Source organism: Hemiscyllium ocellatum, chromosome 25 (genome assembly GCF_020745735.1).
Source record: "Hemiscyllium ocellatum isolate sHemOce1 chromosome 25, sHemOce1.pat.X.cur, whole genome shotgun sequence".
Lineage (NCBI taxonomy): Eukaryota > Metazoa > Chordata > Chondrichthyes > Orectolobiformes > Hemiscylliidae > Hemiscyllium > Hemiscyllium ocellatum.
This window is the reverse complement of record NC_083425.1, coordinates 16,534,253-16,555,870: the sequence shown is the minus strand read 5'-3', so window position 1 is coordinate 16,555,870 and position 21,618 is coordinate 16,534,253.

Below are 21,618 nucleotides of genomic sequence, written 5' to 3'. Positions count from 1 at the left end.
GCCCACCCCCAGCTACAGGTACCTCTCCAAGCTGCTCATTATCCTGATTTGGAAATACAGTGTCATTCCTTCAGTGTCACGGCGTCAAACTTCTAGAACTCCATTGCTAACGGCATTGTGGGTGTACCTACATCAGCAGTTCACCATCACCTTCTCAGGGGCACTAAGGTTAACCAAATTATCCATATGAGTGACACAAAATACTATGCAGTGTGATTAGCACATAGGCTGCTGGCACATGCCATATTTGGGCGGTTGACAAAGTCTGGTGCCACTCAGCAACATGTCCACTCCTTTGACTGATCTTTGCTGACAATCATGACAAGCTGCTTGGCATTGTATCTGTGCTAAATAGCAAGGCATGACAAAAGTATTGTGAGCCTTTAAGACAACTCAAGCCAGAGATATTGTGAATATCTAAGTAGGAGCAAATTCAGGGAGTGCCAAGAGAGTGTGTAACCCTGAATGCACCGTACTCTAAGACCTGAGGTGGGTGCCCTTCCCAGAGCACATAGCAACCTGGCAGCAGTGAGGCAGAATGTGAGGACTGCAGATGCTGGAGATCAGAGTCAAGAGTGTGGTGCTGGAAAAGTACTGCAGGTCATTTCTGATGAAGGGCTTATGCTTGAATTGTCAATTCTCCTGCTCCTTGGATGCTGCCTGACCTGCTATGCTTTTCCACCACCACACACTCAATAGTGATCTATGGTGCCAGTGTGCTCCAAAGGTGCAGCTTTGAAGTGGATAACTATATTCCAAATTAGTTTGATTTGTGCCATAGCGATGTGGTAAGGCTTGTATATGCCCAATGCCAATCTCTGGGGGCAGGAATGCAAGTAGTCATTGCCCAGGGAATGTGCCCTGAGATGTTGGAATCTGCTGGCCAAGATTGAGACCCAGAAGACCCTGGAGCTGCCTGGTACCTGCTCTAACATTCGTGTCGGGAATTGTCACTACAAGAAAGAATGGGAAATTGCACATAAATTAGATGCGATACAGTAATATTCCAGTCAAGATGGCAGCAGAGTATGATGCTCCAACTGGAGCTCCTCCACTCCTTCTCCTTCCTACTCTTTTTTCCCTTTTTATTTCTCTTCTTCTCCCCCTTTGGTGTTTGGGATTCCGGCCTGGTCTTCTGGCAGCTTGTGCCATCTCTTGCAGCTGGTGGTTGGCCCCACCCTGGTCTCTCAGCAGCTCGTGGTGGGTCCTGACCTGGCCTCTCGGGGCTCCTGGTGGGTCCTGGCTTGGTCTCTCAAGGCTCATGATGGGTCCTAGTCTGGTCACTCGGGGCTCATGGTGTGTCCTGGCCTGGTCTCTCAGGGCTCATGGTGGGTCCTAGTCTGGTCACTCGGGACTTGTGGTGGGTCCTGGCCTGGTCTCTCAGGGCTCATGGGGGGTCCCGGGATGGTCTGTCAGGGCTTGTGATGGGTCCCGGCCTCATCTCTCAGGGCTTGTGGTGGGTCCCGGCCTGGTCTCTCAGGGCTCGTGGTGGGTCTAGGCCTGATCTCTTAGGGCTCGTGGTGGGTCCTGGCTTCATCTCTCGGGGCCCATGGTGGGTCCCGGCCTGGTCTCTTGGGATTCGTGGTGGGTCCCAGCCTGGTCTCTCGAGATTCGTGGTGGGAAATGGCCTGGTATCTTGGTGGCTCGTGGGGTTCCCGGTCTGGTCTCTCGGGGCTCGTGGGGTTCCCAGCCTGGTCTCCCAGGGCTCATGGTGGGTCCCGGCCTGGTCTCTCGGGGCTTGTGGTGGGTCCAGGCCTTGCCTCTTGGGCCTTGTGGTGGGTCCTGGCCTGGTCTCGGAATTCGTGGTGGATCCCGGCCTTGTTTCTCGGGATTCGTACTGTGTCCTGGCCTTGTCTCTTGGGGCTCATGGTGGGTCCTCGCCTGGTGTCTTGGCGGCTTGTGGAGGCTCTCAGCAGCTCACGGCAGTGTCTCAGCTCGGCGTGTGAGTGGATCCTGCCTGGGCATGTTCCTGAGTCAGTGGAGGGGCAGCAGAGTCAGCAGCAGCAACAGCGAGAACAGTCAGCAAAGCAAGATAAGCAGAGGACTCAAAGATTCTTAATTACTCTTTTATTTTCATAGTTTAAAGTACGAAAGAGTTTCCAATATTAGCTATTTCTTTTTTTTTCAACAGTTCTATGAAGTAAGACTTAACTTTCGTTTCTCTTACTACTTTGTACGTAAGCTCTCTTTTGTACCCAGGTATCTTGCTGCTTAAGATGGTGCTATGTATACTCACTGTTCTCCTGTACTTCTCTACTTGAGTACACATGGGCAATAAAAGCCTAAAATCTAAAAATCTAAATCTAATGAGACTAAATTATTGCAAATAGGGCACACACCACTCACTAGTGAATTCCTTTCTCACTGTATAAACCTGAGGTGTAACATCAGACTTTACTTTCTCAATATCGAGAATGTCATTTTTGCGATCTTGTTATACTTTCACAACTGCATCTCCATTGTCCAGGTTGGTTAGGAGCTGGCAAAATTCATCTCTGCCTCACATTTTCAGTCAAACAATGTGATATCAATTTATATAATCCTAGAGAAGTCAGGCCAGTTTAAAATTCAAACAGTTATCGCTTATTTCTATATTTTTATTATTTTATTTTCCCCCAATTTTAAGTTCCACACCCACAATCTTGACATGTGACAATACTGTCTTCTGGCTGGACACTTCACCTTGAACTGGTGGTCATTAATGTTGTCGTCCAGTGACAGATTCTTAAAAAGAAGGATGGTTTCTAGACTTATAACGGCAGAGGCTTGGGCATCTTGAAAGCTGTTGTTGGATTCATTACTTGATGCTCTGGCCAACAAAATATGTAAAGCTATTTCCATGTTGTTATCTCATAACATGTTTACATCATGACATAAGTATCCACATGACCAATTAATTCTCCCTTCCTTCCCAGTCCAACCTTGTGATTCTAATAGCTTTTTCACTTTATCTGAACTTTAACTAATTTGTTGACTTACTTTCTACTCCTCCTCAGGCACTGCAATGTAATGTATTGTATAAGCAATTAGTTGTCTTTATTTTGGGAACATTTGTATAGCAGGTTTCCTGAAGTAAATCACATGAAATGGAAGTTGACAGGACTCCACTTTGAATACCACTCTCTAGATCTAAATACAGTGTCAAAGTACAATGTAGATCAGTGATCACAACACACTGCTCCCTCATGAATCAGTTGTGAAGCTAGCTCCAGCTTTATACAGGCCTTATTGTTGTGATAAAAGTCTACAGCAAATTCACCATCGGTTTTCCTTTACCAATAAAATTCTAGCTGTGCAACTCTGTCCTCATAATAGATAGCCTTACCCATAAAATCAGTCTTACATTTTAATCTAAGTCCTAGCCAATAACCTTTTTACAAGGTGCCAAACGGTATTGACATGTACCAGGAGAAGTAGATGAGAAAAAGTACAACTGAATATTTGGCAGATTTTTATTATTCTGAATTAAAATAGATTGGGGTTGAAATTGAACTTCTGCAATTAAACAGATCAAGCCACTGTTTGATTGATAAACTTTAACTAACTCGAGCTTCCATATGTGTTATTTGTGGTTCATTAACCAACAGTAGACTTGACTCTGAGTCAGACGTTTATTCGAAGTTTTAGAACATAGAACATAGAACATAGAACAATACAGCACAGAACAGGCCCTTCGGCCCACGATGTTGTGCCGAACATCTATCCTTGATTAAGCACCCATCCATGTACCTATCCAATTGCCGCTTAAAGGTCGCCAATGATTCTGACTCTACCACTCCCACGGGCAGCGCATTCCATGCCCCCACCACTCTCTGGGTAAAGAACCTACCCCTGACATCTCCCCTATACCTTCCACCCTTCACCTTAAATTTATGTCCCCTTGTAACACTCTGTTGTACCCGGGGAAAAAGTTTCTGACTGTCTACTCTATCTATTCCTCTGATCATCTTATAAACCTCTTTCAAGTCACCCCTCATCCTTCACCGTTCCAACGAGAAAAGGCCAAGAACTCTCAACCTATCCTCGTACGACCTATTCTCCATTCCAGGCAACATCCTGGTAAATCTTCTCTGCATCCTCTCCACAGCTTCCACATCTTTCCTAATGTGAGGCGACCAGAACTGCACACAGTACTCCAAATGTGGCCTAACCAAAGTCCTGTACAGCTGCAACATCACTTCACGACTCTTGAATTCATTCCCTCTGCTAATGAACGCTAATACACCATAGGCCTTCTTACAAGCTCTATCCACCAGAGTGGCAACTTTCAAAGATCTATGTACATAGACCCCAAGATCCTTCTGTTCCTCCACTTGACTAAGAACCCTACCGTTAACCCTGTATTCCGCATTCTTATTTGTTCTTCCAAAATGGACAACCTCACACTTGGCAGGGTTGAACTCCATGTGCCACTCCTCAGCCCAGCTCTGCATCTTATCTAAGTCCCTTTGCAGCCGACAACAGCCCTCCTCACTGTCCACAACTCCACCAATCTTCGTATCATCTGCAAATTTACTGACCCACCCTTCAACTCCCTCATCCAAGTCATTAATAAAAATTACAAACAGCAGAGGACCCAGAACTGATCCCTGCGGAACTCCACTTGTAACTGGGCTCCAGGCTGAATATTTACCATCTACCACCACTCTCTGACTTCGACCGGTTAGCCAGTTTTCTATCCAATTGGCCAAATTTCCCTCTATCCCATGCCTCCTGACTTTCCTCATAAGCCTACCATGGGGAACTTTATCAAATGCCTTACTAAAATCCATGTACACTACATCCACTGCTCTACCCTCATCCACATGCTTGGTCACCTCCTCAAAGAATTCAATAAGACTTGTAAAGCAAGACCTACCCCTCACAAATCTGTGCTGGCTGTCCCTAATCAAGCAGTGTCTTTCCAGATACTCATAAATCCTATCCCTCAGTACCCTTTCCATTACTTTGCCTACCACAGAAGTAAGACTAACTGGCCTGTAATTCCCGGGGTTATCCCTATTCCCTTTTTTGAACAGGGGCACAACATTCGCTACTTTCCAGTCCCCTGGTACCACCCCCGTTGACAGTGAAGATGAAAAGATCATTGCCAACGGTACTGCAATTTCCTCTTTTGCTTCCCACATAATCCTAGGATATATCCCGTCAGGCCCGGGGGACTTGTCTATCCTCAAGTTGCTCAAAATGTCCAACACATCTTCCTTCCTTACAAGTATCTCTTCTAGCTTACCAGTCCGTTTCACACTCTCCTCTTCAACAATACGGTCCCTCTCGTTCGTAAATACTGAAGCAAAGTACTCATTCAAGACCTCTCCTATCTCTTCCGACTCAATACACAATCTCCCACTACTGTCTTTGATCGGACCTACCCTCGTTCTATTCAAAGACCAGAGAGAATACAGACACTCCAGTGTATTAAATAGTGAGAGGTGACTGCACTGTTGGAAGTGCTGACTTTAAAGAACAAAGAACAGACAATACAGCTCAGGAAGAGGCTCTTTAGCCCTCCAAGCCTGCACCGACTTATTTTGCCCTTCCGTATTAAAACTGTCTTCACTTACAGGATCATATCCCTCTATTCCCTTCCTATTCACGTATTTGTCCAGATGCTTCTTGAATACTGCTATTGTGTCTGCTTCTATCACCTCCACTGGCAACGCATTGCAGGCACTCGCCACCCTTTGTGTGAAAAACATGCCTCGCACATCTCTCTTAAACTCCACCTGTGAGGAGTGAGCCTGTGACCTCTAATAATTGACCTTTTCACCCTGGGAGAAAGCCTCATATTTTCCCCACCATCCATGCTGTTCACAATCTTATAAACTTCTAATAGGTCGCCCCTTAACCTCCTGCATTCCAGTGAAAACAACCCCATTCTACCCAACCTTTCTTCACAACTAAAATCCCCCATACCAGGCAACATCCTGATGAACCTTTATGTTATTCTTATCAAAGCATCCACATGTTTCCGGTAATGCGGTGACTAGAACTGTACATGATATTCCAAGTGTGGCCTCACTAAAGTTCTACAAAGCTGCAGGATAACTTGTCTATCTTTATACTCAATGCCCTTTCCAATGAAGAGAAGCATGCCACAGGCCATTTTGATTGCCTTAGCTACCTGCACTGCCACCTTCAGTGATCATGGACCTGCACACCCAGATCCCTCTGCATATCAAGGATTCTGCTATTCATTGTTTAATTTCCACCTGTACTTGACCTTTCAAAATGCATCACCTTACATTTGCCAGGTTTAAACTCCATTTGCGATTTCTCTGTCCATGCCTCCAATTGATCTATCCTCTGTTGTATCCTCTGACAATCCTCCTCACGATTCACAACTCCAACCATATTTGTATCATCTGAAAACTTGCTACTTATACCAGCCATGTTTTCCTCCATTTGTGCAAACCACGAAAAGCAGAGATCCCAGCACTGATCCCCTATGGAACACCACTACTCACAACCCTCCATTCTGTAAAGCATCCTTCCACCTCTGTGTCCACTGACTAAGCCAGTTCTTTTTGCATCTTGACAGCTCTCCTCCGATACCATGTGACTTCACCTATTGTATCAGTCTGCCATGAGGGACCTTGTCATAGAGTCATAGAGATGTACAGCACGGAAACAGACCCTTCGGTCCAACCCGTCCATGCCGACCAGATATCCCAACTCAATCTAGTCCCACCTGCCAGCACCTGGCCCATATCCCTCCAAACCCTTCCTATTCATATATCCATCCAAATGCCTTTTAAATGTTGCAATTGTAAGGCTTTACTGAAGTCCATGTAAACAACATCCACCAAATTTTCCTTATAAATAATCTTCATCACCTCCTCAAAGAACTCGATCAAGTTAGTGAGACACGATTTCCCCCACACAAAACCATGTTGTCTATATCTAAGAAGTTCAATTGCTTCTAAATGCATATAGATCTCGTCTGTGGATACAAAGATGTCTGTCAATGCTCCAGCAATTTGTTAGCTTGCCTCCCTCAATATTCTGGGATAGATCCCATCAGGACCTTATTTTTTAAGACGCTCAACACTTCTTCATTTTAAATAGCAACTTGGCATAGAAATTCCACACTCCCTTCCCTGAGATCATCCTCCACCGATTCCTTCTTCTAGCTGAATATCGACACAAAGTATTTATTTCGGACCACATCTGCCTCTTTTGGCTTCACACATAGATTCATTTCTTTGCCTTGAGTGGGTCAACCCTTTCCCTAGCCAGCCTCTTGCATTTTTTATATGCCTTGGGATTCTCTGTAATATTGTTGCTAACGACTTTTTATGACCCCCATTTTTGCTCTTCTCAATCATTGGATGAATGAGAGACAGGACTGGTGGCTGAACATCCCAGGATTTAGATGGGTCAGGTGTGATAGAAAGAAAGGTAAAAGGGATGGAGGAGTCGCATTACTAGTTAAGGAGTAACTCACAGCTGTACTGAGGGAGGATACATCAGAGGACTCATGCAGCCAGCCAATATGAGTCAAACGCAGGAATAGGAAAAGTGAAAGCACAATGCTGGGACTTCCCAACAGCCAGCAGGAGATCGAGAATAGAATATGTAAACAGATTTTGGAAAGATGTAAAAACAACAGGGTAGTTGTGATGGGTGATTTTAAATTCCCTTATATTGACTGGGACACACTTCATGTGAGGGGCTTGGATGTGGCAGAGCTTGTAAGGACCATTCAAGAGGGTTTTTTGACACAGTACACAAGCGATCCAACCAGGGAAGGGACTGTACTGGACCTGGCTTTGGGAAATGAGCCTGACGAGGCGAGTGAAGTTTCAGTGAGGGAACATTTCGGGAGTGGTGTTCATAATACAATGACTTTTAAGATATGCATGGATAGAGATAACAGCAGTCCTCAGGTGAAGGCAGGAACTAGAGAATTTTGATTGGAGTCGACTGTTTGAGGGTAAATCCACATTGGACATGCTGATGAGGCTTTAAAGCAAGCCTTCGTGTATTCCTGAGTAGATGTAAAGATCCTCAGTACTATTGTGAAGAACAGCCAGGGAGTTATTAACAGCCACCTGATCAATATGTTTTCTTAATTGTTAAATCCACAGATTATCTGATCATTGTCATTTTGACATTTGTGGGAACTTACACACATATTGTCATATGTCCTACCCTCCAACTGTGAAAAGCTTCAAAGTGCTTAATTGGCTGTAAAACGTTGTTGGCAAGGGAGACATATAAAGCTAAGTCCGTCTCCTATTTTTCATTTTTGCTGATTCATCGTCATTGTGGTGTAAGTACAAGAACATAACTCCGTTAAGTGCATTTCATCAGTGAAGCAGGATGCAAGACACTGTTTTTGAGAAGCTCATGACCTGGTACATTTCGGACAGCAGCATCTGCAGTTTTGTTTTCAACAGCAGGGCTGAAATTACTGTAGAGTTTTCACAAAGGTAATAGAGGTTCACTATTATTTTTGCATCAATTAAGGTACTTAGAAGCCATCGAGTCTACCCCACCACTTAACATGATAATGAATGATTGAAATGTCTGATTGAACATTTCAATGCCTTTTATTCAGCCCATCTCCATAACCCTATGTACCCCTGGTAAATAGAAACCTATCCATCGCTACTTGAAATATACTTAAAGCCTGGGCCTCCTTAGTCTTCTCTAGTAGAGAATTCCAAAGATTTGTAACACTTTGAGTATGAAAATGAATCTCGTCATCTCAGAGCAAAGTGCTTCCCCTCTTATTTTTAAATTGGTTCTCGATTTCCCAATCAGGGAAACATCTTATCTGCAACAACTTTGTTCCCATGAATATTTTGTAAGTTTCAATGACATTAACTCTCATTCTTTGAAATGCTGAAGAATACAGGCCCACTTTCCCCAATCTCTCTTCACAGAACAGTCCCGCAATCCCAGAAACAAGTCTGCTGCACCTTTGTTGCACTCCTTCTATGGCAGTAATATCTTTCCTTAGATAAGGAGACTAAAACTGCATATAGAACTCCAGGTAAGGTCAAACCAATCTCCTATATAATTGAAGCAAGACTTTACTATTCCTGTATTCAAATGGTCTTGCAATAAAAGCTAAGATTTCATTAGCCTTCCTAATAGCTCTCGGCACCTGCTTTTGTGAAGCACCTTGGAATGTAAGTCAGTTAAAAAATGTTATTTATAATATGCAGAACAGTTCAGACAACATAAAAAGTTCAGGATTGTATGAGATTAAAAGAAAAGGCCTAGAAAGTTGCTAGAAATAGCAATAAATCTGAGGATTAGCAAGTTTTTAAAAGTGCAGCAAAGGAGGACTAAGAAACTGATAAGGTAAAGAATATAGAACTTCAGTGTTAGTCTTCAGTGACTTATTAACAAGGATACTTGGGACCCTTTATACATCAACACTTTCCAGTCTCTTATCATTTAAGGAAGACTCTGCACATCTATTCCTCCAACCGAAGTTGGTAACCTCACATTTTCACATTACATTCTATCTCCCTTGTTCTTGTCCATTCACTAAGCTTGTACAATCAGCTGATGATGCTTTACATATTCCTCATCTTGCACATTCCTGTTTAGTTGGCATCATCCACAAATTTGAAAGTGTTAAATTTGGTCTCTACCTCTAAACTATTGATCTATATTGGAAACAACCAGGATCCAAGATATGTTCCTTGTGGTATCCCACTCGTCACAGCCTACCAACAACAGAACAACCTATTTATTCCTATTTTCCATTTTCTCTATGTTAGTCAATTATTAAACCATGCCAGTACATTACCTCTTATCCAATGTGTTTTCCTCTTTCTAAATAACCTCCTATCGGGGACTTTATCAAAAGGCTTCTCACAATCTAAGTATATTATATTGGCTCTCCATTATCAATTTTGTTAGGAACACTTTCAAAAGGCTCCAGCAATTTCATCAAACATGACTTCCCATTTGCAAATCCAGTCTGACTATGCATAATCAGATTATTATGATCTAAATGATACTCCTTGAGAAATAATTTGAATGATTTCCCTGCTACTGATGTACAACCTATAGATCCCTATTTTCTACTTTGTTCCCTTCTAAAAAAATTAAGTTGACATTTCTTGCCTTCCAATTCACAGGAAATATTCTAGAATCGATAGAATTTACAAGTTATCATGAATCTCTACAGATTATCTCTATCGATGCCTCCTTCAATACTTTGTGATGTAAACTATTATGTCCTGGGGATTTGTCAACATTCAGCCCCATTAGTTTCTCCAGTTTTATCTTCTTTTTGCAACTCCTCCTTCTCTCTAATCACTTGGATCTCTAGTTCTTGAAAATCTTTTGTGCTTTGCTCAGTGGAAACAGACACAAAGTTAACATTTAGATTATCTCCCATTTTTCAGTCCCACCTTGTAAATTATCCTAACCCTGTCCATAATGAGTCCACATTCACTTGAGCCAAATACTTTTATTTTTACATACCCACAGATGGCTTGACAGTCTTTTTTTTAATGCTCTTTTTTTGCTAGATTGCATTCTAATTCTATATTCTTTACCTTATCGGTTTCTTGGTCGTCCTTTGCTGCACTTTTAAAAACTTGCTAATCCTCAGATTTATTGCTATTTCAAGCAACTTTTTCGGCCTTTTCTTTTAATCTCATACAATCCTGAACTTTTTATGTTTTCTGATCTGTTATGCATATTATAAATAACATTTTTTAACACAGACTTACATTCCAAGGTGCTTCACAAAAGCTTAATGTTAAAGATCATACAAATTTAATTATTGTACATTATTAAAACTCCATGCAAAAAAATCAACTCTGAATCTGTAACAAGGTGTTCTCATTTTTGCTTCAGAAGTTTGATTACAAACTATGCATATCCATTGCTATAATAATCATCCAGGGATTTGACCTCTTTCAAAATGAAATATCACACAATTTCATTTTAGTTTAATAATTTTAAGTTGTTTACAATCCAGTGGCATGTGTCATAATGTTTTGTGGCAAAGAGTGAAGCTACTATTCCTTAGTCAATCAATGTGAAAGATGACTCATACAAATATTCAGATAAAGGTGTGTTCATAATTTCCTGTTCTCTCATTTTCACAGCCTAGCTTCATTCATTTGGGAGAACAAAATAAATCAACTCTCCTTTTATATCCTTTCAGACTACCTTTCTGTAATTAACTAACATTTGGCAAGACTGTATTCGACTAATCATCTCCATTTTCTATAAAATTAAGACAGCATCAATATCTTCGTACTCATTCGTAGTAGCAACTGAGGTTTTGTGTAATTAGTTATGCCTTCTATCGCTCCTGCCTCCCGCCAAACCCAAGCTCTTCTTTTTTCATCAATACTAGCCTTTACCACATCCCATATTTTAATCAATCCATTGATTTTGGCTGGGTCTTTCAACTGCTTTGGCCCTAAAGTCTGAGATTCTTCTCTTAAATATCATCTGCTTTCTGACTTCTCTCATACCTTTAAGATACTGTTTGGAATATACTTCCTTGAAAAAAAATTACCTTAACTTATTATTGCCTTGATGTCAAACCTTGTTCAGTGATACTTTTGTGAATCACCGTGAAATGTTTTAATACATTAAACGTGCTATAAAATGACCTGATGAGAGGTTTATCCAAATACAATGTCCAGTTCATTGGAGTTGGTTATGCAGGAGCTTTGCCTGAGTGCTTATAGAACTGGTTTGTGTTTTTTTTTCCAGTGGTCCTCTATTAAATCTTGCAGATGAAACTTGAAAGGGTTCAGAAAATATTTGCAAGAATGTTGCCAGGGTTGGATGATTTAAGCTATAGGGAGAGGCTGAACAGGCTGGGGCTGTTTTCCCTGGAGCGTCGGAGGCTGAAGGGTGATTTATAGAGGTTTACAAAATTATGAGGGGCATGGATAGGATAAATAGGCAAAATCTTTTCCCTGGGGTCGGGGAGTCCAGAAGTAGAGGGCATAGGTTTAGGTGAGAGGGGAAAGATACAAAAGACACCTAAGGGGCAACCTTTTCACGCAGAGGATGGTGCATGTATGGAATGAGCTGCCAGAGAAAGTGGGGGAAGCTGGTACAATTGCAACATTTAAGAGGCATTTGGATGGGTATGTGAATAGGGAGGGTTTGGAAGGATATGGGCCGGGTGCTGGCAGGTGGGACTAGATTGGGTTGGGATATCTGGTCGGCATAGATGGGTTGGACCGAAGGGTCTGCTTCCATGCTGTACGTCTCTGTAACTCTACGACTCTATGTGACTGAGGCACTGCTATTGGAATTTGTCTCATGCTCTCATGCACTGATGCACAGTTCAGGTATCACCGGACTGCAGGAATCTGGTGATATTAATCCATCTGTGCTAGGATATTGGTTAATTCCGGGTTTTTTTTTTAATCAAATACTCACTGCTTTAGTTTGTAGCTGTCTGAGTTGGCATCTGAGCCAGCTCTTTGGAGCTCCTGGCTAATGATGGCCTTCTGAGAGAGGTGGCTGAGAACATATGGGAAGTTTTCAACATACACCACAGTCTCTCAACATACCTGGGTGACAAAGTATTTGGCTGCCAAGGTCGGGTTGATATATAAGCTTTGTTTTGGCAACATTCAAAGATTGAAGTGATCAGAAGTGTCTTTTAAATCTGGGACACTGAGCATGACATGGCAGTCATCTGATGACACAAAGCAGGGTGGAAGGTTGAGCTGTGAGGAGGATGCTTCAGTACAATATGGAGAAGCTGAATGAATGGGTAAATGCATGCTAAATTTGCATGATCTTTAACATTAAACTTTTGTGCAGCACTTTGGAGTGTAAGTCTGTGTTAAAGATATGTTATTTATAATTTGCATAACAAATCAGTTAACAAAGGAAGTTCAGGATTGTATGAAATTAAAATAAAAGGCTTTGAATGTGAATAAATATGAGGTTATCCACTTTGGTAGCAAAAACAGGATGGCAGATTATGATCTGAATGGCTATAGGTTGAGAGAGGGAAATGTACAATGAGACCAGAGTGACCACATAAACCAGTCGCTGAAGGTAAGCATGCAGGTGTAGCAGACAGTAGAAAATAGTGTACCGAGTAACCCTGATTATCCAAAGTGGGGAGGATTTTGTTTGGATAATCAAATGCCAGATGGTATAGTTTAGCCAAGCATCGGGACCTTGTGATCTTGTTCGGATAATCCCAAATTCAGATAATCGAGTGCTGGATAATCGAGGTTCCTCTGTATTGGCCTTATAGTGATAGATTCAAACTCAGGAGCTGGATTTCCTTGCTGCAATTATACAGAGCCTGAGTGAGACTGCACCTGGAATATTGTAATCAGTTTTGTTCTCTTCCTCCTCTCTAGTCAGCTCTGGGGCAACAACTATTTTCATTATACATTAACAGTCTGGACGGAGGAACTGAAATCACTGTTGCTAAGTTTGCAGATGACATAAAGATAGGTGGAGGGACAGGTAGTGCTGAGCAAGTAGGGAGGCTGCAGAATGATTGGGACATGTCAGAAAAGTGAGCGAAAAAGTGGCAATTGGAATACAACATGGGAGAATGAGAGGTGGCAATGTGCTACTCCACATGTAGACTATATTCTAAAGTGGTGCTGGAAGAGCACAGCAGTTCAGGCAGCATCCAACGAGCAGCGAAATCGACGTTTCGGGCAAAAGCCCTTCATCAGGAATAAAGGCAGTGAGCTATCTCTCCATGCTTCCAGCTCACTGCCTTTATTCCTGATGAAGGGCTTTTGCCCGAAACGTCGATTTCGCTGCTCATTGGATGCTGCCTGAACTGCTGTGCTCTTCCAGCACCACTGATCCAGAATCTGGTTTCCAGCATCTGCAGTCATTGTTTTTACCTATATTCTAAAGTGGGAAAGGCTTTGGAAATCTGAAGCATAAGGAGATCTAGGAGTCCATGTTCAGGATTCTCTTTAGGTTAACATGCGGGATCAGTTTGCAATTAGGAAGGCAAATGTAGTATTTGCATTCATTTTAAAATGTCTACAATGCAAAGTTAGAGATATACTGCTGAGACTGTATGAAGCTCTGGTCAGATCACAATTGGAATATTGTGAACAGTTTTGGGTTCCGTTTCCAAGGAAGAAAGTGCTACCATTGGGGGTTCACTATTCCCTGGTTGAAGAAATTTCTCCAGATCTCAGTCCAAAATGGCCTATGCCATATCTTTAAACTGTGACCATTCATTCTGGGTTTCCAGGTCGTCAGGAACATAGTCCCTGCATTTACTCTGTCAAATTCTGTTTGCATTTTATAGATTTCAATGAGATTATCCCCATCTTCTTTTAAACTCCAGTGAAAATAGCCCTGACTGTTCCAGTGTCTCTGGATATGGCAGTCCTACCAACCCCAGAATCAGTGATACATTTCTCAAAAACAAAAGCAGCACTTGCATTTACAGAGTGTGCTTCATTCACTGCATCTCTGTTGCATAGCAGGAATACTTGAACATATCTTTATCTATGACAAAGATATTTCCATAGATATTACCATCAATGAGGGTAAATTCATCCTCAAGGCACTGTCTGCATGCAATCCGTTACACCTCATTTACATGTTGCTAGATTTCCAGTAATCCTGTGAGCATTTTATGGTATTTTCATTACGAAACTGCTTTATCTATAAAACATTGTTACACAAGTCAAATCAATTTTACAATCTCAGGTTTTTTATTTTGTGATGATCCTCATATATTGTCAGTTTTCAGATGTTTCAATAACAGTCATCATCATTGTAAACGAGGAAAGAATTCTAAAGAAATATTGTTTCCAATTAAAAATTTTGAAATTTTACGGATCCCATCTGAATCAAGATTGATCCACTTGACTGGCAATATATTGATCTTTAACTGGAGCAAGTATAATCCCTCATCTTTCTGCTTTTTAAGTTATTTTTGATAAATAAAAGTGTAATGACTGCATTTATATGTACACAGCATATGATTAATAATTTCCTGAATAAACATTTAATATCACAATGCTCATTAGCATTTCCATTCTTTTACAATGTACTATCCTTTGTCCTTATGAAGTCAATGCTTAAGTGCACATACACAATCTCCTTCCAGTTTCTGAAGTGCATCCTGAATACATGAACATGAACATAGAATATAGAATGTTACAGCGCAGTACAGGCCCTTCGGCCCTTGATGTTGCGCCGACCTGTGAAATTAATCTGATGCTGATCTAACCTACACCATGCCATTATTGTCCATACATATGTCCAATGCCTATTTAAATGCCCTTAACATCGGTGAGTCCACTACTGTTGCAGGTAGACCATTCCACACCTCTACTAGTCTCTGAGTAAAAGAGCTACCCCTAATATTTGTCCTAAACCTATCTCTCCTCAATTTAAAGCTATGTCCCCTCATGTTAGCCTTCAGCATCCAAGGAAAAAGGCTCTCACTGCCCCCCCCATTTAATCCTCTGATTATCTTACACACCTCGTTTAAGTCACCTCTCAATCTTCTTCTCTCCAAAGAAAACAGCATCAGTTCTGTCAGCCTTTCCTCATAAGACCTTTCTTCCATACCAGGCAACATCTAGTAAATCTCCTCTGAACCCTCTCCAAGGCGTCCACATCCTTCCTATAATGCAGTGACCAGAACTGCATACAATGATCCAGGTGCATGAATTGTAAACAATCCAGCGCTCTGTTAACACAGTAGTCGATTATGTACATAGATGATATCATTTCTTTAAAGGCAGTTCAGAGAAGATTAATTGGGATGACCCTAAATATGACAGGGTTGCCTTGTGAGCAAAGATTAAGCAGGTTGGGACTTGTTTCACTGGTGGTAATCTCATTGAAGCATATAGAAGGCTTAAGAGGCTTGGCAAGATGCTGGGAGCATGTTACCCATCACTGGAGAGTGTAGGACCATAGAGCATTCTCTCAGATAAAGGGACATCCATCTGAGGCTGAGATGAGGAGGAATTCCTTCTCTTAGAGGATTGTGAATACTTTAAACTACTTGCCACGGAGAGCTGTGGTGGGGCAGAGGTCTTGTGCCTACTTAAGCTGAGATAGATCTAGGGTTACAAGGAAAGGGTAGGAAAGTGGATGCGAGGAATATCAGATCAGCCATGATCCTGTTGAATGATGGAGCAGGCTCAAAAAGCTGAATGGCCTACTCCTGTTCCTATTTCTTATTGTCTTATAAAGAGCAGGTTCCCTACACAAATACAAAACAGAGTACGTCACTCAGCATGCACACACAAGTTGAGTAACACTCCCTATATCCTCCCCTTTCCATAAAATGTGTAGTACGCTACCTGCATATATAAGTTTGGATTGTGCAATAGATAATTTCCTCACTGTTTCGAAGAAGTGAATTAGTTAGGCATCCATATACTGTGAGTTGTCACTTATAGCCTCTGGGCCTTTCCAGTGTGATACAATTTGTACCAGGTCAAAAAAAAATGATGGAAATTTACCAGTTATATTCCAGACTTCAGCATCATTACCACCTGCTTTAAACATCGAGGGAAAGGAACTGGGTGTCTCATATCACCTTATTATGAGGATGCACAGGACAATGATACAAGACCAAGTTTTCCTTGATACGTTGACTCTGCTTTCTCCCCACGGATGCTGTCAGACTAGGCGAGTTTCACGAGCAATTTCTATTTCTGTTTCAGATCTCCAGCATCAACAGCTCTTTATTTCAAGTTACTTCCCAGAACTGAAATGCAATAGTAGCTGGCATTCATTTGCAGTACCTTTAACATGGAAACAATACGTGAATCTTGCAACACATCAGGAGATATCAGGATAGATATGTAAAGGCTCAGTTAATCATGCAGGTGTTTAATGTCAAAAAGAAAGTAGGATGGCAGTATAACTTAGGAAGAGAATTAAAAGCTTGGACCTAGTCAGCTGAACTGATAATGTGTAACAAGAATTATAGAGGCATAGGACTGTGTGACAGTTTTAAAACAACTTCCCTATTGGTTGTAATGTCGAAGCCAGACAGTGTGAGGCACTTTTCTCTGTGGAATCTCATTCTTCATCTTTCTGAAAACAAGTCAAGACTTGACTCTATAGTGATTATTTATATAGTTGATGTTTTGTGTACCCTTCAGAACAAAGAGCAATACTTATGTACTGAGTTAGCCTATAATTAATTGCGTGGGATCGTAAGATTTTGCCAACATTTGTGGCCACACCTTGACTCTATAGAAAAGTTATTTACATAACTGTGCCTGTTCATTAGTGAATGTTTGCACATATCTGCAGTAATTTTCCATAATACTGTGCATTAAATTTATAGGTTTTCAGCTCAGTACAAAATGGTACATTATATATGCACGCTGCTAAGATATGCACATGCATAGTTAATAAAATCATATTCACATTTATCACTTGTCATCTTCCAACTTGATTTTTGTAAAATATTGGGTTAAACTGAGAATTTAACCCAAAATTGATGGCACATTTCATGTTCTTTTTGATTAATTATGTGTTTTAGTTTGACTTTACTGTTTATTCATTGGAACCCCAATTATAATTTTTGGTAGGTTTTAGGTAGGTAACCTGGCTATGATACCTCTGCTGCTTCTGAAGTGATCCTTGAACTATTTTAACTCCATGCCATTATTTATGTTTAATTGACTGACTTCCCTTGGGATTTCGTATTCATCACTTTTCCACAAAAATGAAAGTAACTTATATGGAACTTGAATATTGCTGAGAAATGACCCATTTTGACAAGATCGAAAGAACTGCAGATGCTGTAAATCAGAAACAAATCAGAAAGTGCTGCAAAAACTCAGCAGGTCTGGCAGCATCTGTGGAGAGAAAGCAGAGTTAATGTTTCAGGTTGAGAGTCCCTGCCTTAGAGTTCTTCTGAGGAAGGGTTACTCAACTCAAAACGTTAACTCTGATTTCTCTCCACAGATGCTGCCAGACCTGCTGAGCTTTTCCAGCAATTTCTGTTTTTGTTTCACATTTTAACAAAGTTCCTTGTCTTACACTTGATAAGACAATTTGCATGAATATCAATTGCAAATATCTTACATGTATAGAACATAGAAAGATACAGCGCAGTACAGGCCCTTCGGCCCTCGATGTTGCGCCAACCGAATCCTACCTAACCTACACTAGCCCAATAACTTCCAAATGCCTATCCAATGCCTGCTTAAATGACCATAAAGAAGGAGAGTTCACCACTGCTACTGGCAGGGCATTCCATGAACTCACAACCCGCTGTGTAAAGAATCTACCCCTAACATCTGTTCTATACCTACCACCCCTTAATTTAAAGCTGTGTCCCCTAGTAACACCTGACTCCATTAGCGGTAAAAGGTTCTCAGTGTCGACCCTATCTAAACCCCTAATCATCTTATACACCTCTATCAAATCTCCCCTAAACCTTCTCTTCTCCAATGAGAACAGCCCCAAGTGCCTCAGCCTTTCCTCATAAGATTTTCCTACCATTCCAGGCAACATCCTGGTAAACCTCCTCTGCACTCGTTCCAATGCCTCCACATCCTTCCTATAGTATGGCGACCAAAACTGCACACAATACTCCAGATGAGGCCGCACCAGAGTCTTATACAGTTGCAACATGACCTCAGGACTCCGGAACTCAATTCCTCTACCAATAAAGCCCAGTACACCATATGCCTTCCTCACAGCACTATTTACCTGCGTGGCAACTTTCAGAGATCTGTGTACATGGACACCAAGATCCCTCTGCTCATCCACACTACCAAGTAGCCTACCATTAGCCCAGTAATCCACCTTCTTGTTACTCCTACCAAAGTGAATGACTTCACACTTAGCTACATTGAATTCCATTTGCCACATTTCAGCCCAGCTCTGCAACTTATCTATATCCCGCTGTAACCTACCACTTCCTTCCTCACTATCCACAACTCCACCGACTTTTGTCATCCGCAAACTTGCTTACCCAGCTTTCAAGCCCTTCCTCTAGATCATTTATAAAGATAACAAAAAGCAATGGTCCCAAAACAGATCCTTGTGGTACACCGCTAGTAACTGCACTCCAAGATGAATATAGTCCATCAACTACTACCCTCTGTCTCCTTCCAGCCAGCCAATTCCTAATCCAAACCTCTAATGTATCCTCAATGCCATACCTCCGTAGTTTTAGCATTAGCCTACCATGGGGAACCTTATCGAACGCCTTACTAAAATCCATATACACAACATCTACTGCTTTACCCTCGTCCACTTCCTTAGTCACCTTCTCAAAGAACTCAATTAGGTTTGTGAGGCACGACCTGCCCTTCACAAAACTATGCTGGCTATCCTTGATCACGTTATTCCTATCCAGATGTTCATAAATCTTATCCCTTACCATTCTCTCTAAGACTTTGCCCACCACTGAAGTCAGACTCACTGGCCTATAGTTACTAGGGCTATCCCTATTCCCTTTCTTGAACAAGGGGACCATATTCGCTATCCTCCAGTCCTCTGGTACTATTCCCGTTGACAATGACGACATAAAAATCCAGGCCAATGGCTCTGCTATCTCCTCCCTAGCTTCCCATAGGATCCTAGGGTAAATGCCATCAGGCCCAGGAGACTTATCTATTTTCATCCTCTCCAATATTCCCAGAACCTCTTCCCTGCATATTTCCAGGCCATCCATTCTAATCATTTGTGACTCCATATTCACATCAGCAACAGTGTCCTGTTCCTGAGTGAATACTGATGAAAAGTATTGATTTAGTGTCTCTCCAATCTCCTCCGCCTCCACACACAACTTCCCACTACTATCCTTGACTGGACCGATACCTACCCTAGTCATCCTTTTATTCTTGACATACCTATAGAAAGCCTTTGGGTTTTCCCTAATCCTACCAGCTAAAGACTTTTCATGTCCCCTTCTCGCTTCTCTTGGCTCTCTCTTTAGATCCTTCCTGGCTACCTTATAACTCTCTATCGCCCCAACTGAACCTTCACGCCTCATCTTTACATATGCCGCCTTCTTCCCTTTCACAAGGGATTCCAATTCCTTACTAAACCACGGCTGCCTCACAAGGCCCTTTACACCATGCCTGACTGGTACATACTCATCGAGGACACGTAGTAGCTGCTCCTTGAACAATCCCCACATCTCATTAGTGTTCTTCTCTTGAAGCCTGTTTTTCCAATCCACACATCCTAAGTCATGCCTCACTGCATCATAATTTCCCTGCCCCCAGCTATAACTCTTGCCCTGCGGCACACACTTATCCCTCTCCATCACTAAAGTAAAAGTCACCGAGTTGTGGTCACTGTCCCCGAAGTGCTCACCTACCTCCAAGTCTAACACCTGGCCTGGTTCATTACCTAGAACCAAATCCAGTATAGCCTCACCTCTTGTTGGCCTGTCTACATATTGTGTCAGGAAACCCTCCTGCACACATTGGACAAACACCGACCCATCTAATGAACTCGAGCTATAGCTCTCCCAGTCAATATCTGGGAAGTTAAAGTCCCCCATAACAACCACCCTGCTACCTTCACTCTTTTCCTGAATCATCCTCGCAATATTATCCTCTAATTCTCTAGGACTATTAGGAGGCCTGTAGAAAACACCTAACAGGGTGACCTCACCTTTCCTATTTCTAACCTCAGCCCAAACTACCTCAGATGGCAAGTCCTCTTCCATCGTCCATTCCACTGCTGTAATACTATCTTTGACAAGTAATGCCACACCTCCCCCTTTTTTACCCCCATGTCTGATCCTACTAAAACATTTAAACCCTGGAACCTGCAACAGCCATTCTTGTCCCTGTTCTACCCACGTCTCTGTAATGGCCACAACATCGAAGTCCCAGGTACCAACCCACGCTGCAAGTTCACCTACCTTATTTCTTATACTTCTGGCATTGAAGTATACACACTTCAATCCACCCTTCTGTTTAGAGGCACCCTCCTTCGAGATCGCTGCATTATTCATAACCTCCCTACACTCAAGGTCCTGTACCCTAAAGCTACAGTCCAGGTTCCCATGCCCCGGCGGAGTTAGTTTAAACCCTCCCAAAGAGCACTAGCAAACCTCCCCCCAAGGATACTGGTGCCCCTCAGGTTCAGGTGTATCCTGTAAGAGAAAGAATGCTGATGGTTTGGCAAGTGGGCACTGATTAGTGATGATACTGCCATGGAGATTACACCAATTAATGATGATTGACAGTTAACTGTTTGGTTTAAAGTTTGCACCAGGTAGGGTGATTGGTCAAAGCTCTTCCCTTACAAGTAACCAGCAAATGGTTTGTTGAGTTAAAATAGTGCACTGCATGAACACTTTCTTTCTGTCTGTTAAAATTAAGGCCTTGTGTGGGAATATATGTTTTTCCTACACATAAGATGCATTTCACCACCTAACCTGACTGAAATTCGAAATTAGTCGTTAGCATAATTTTTCATACGTTATACACCATGCTGTGTGTTTTCCAAGGCCGGGTTGGTTCTCCCATCCACTTGTCTCAAACAAGCAAAGTATTGACCCTACACAACACACTTGCGAAACTCACATCAGTGTCCAACGTTAGATATAATTCTATAATTGGATAACATTTGGTGGGTAATTCTGAATTTGCGAAGAAGTAAGCTGAAAACGAATTTAGAATTGTACATTTGGCTTGCTGTGTGATACATTCCATTTACTGG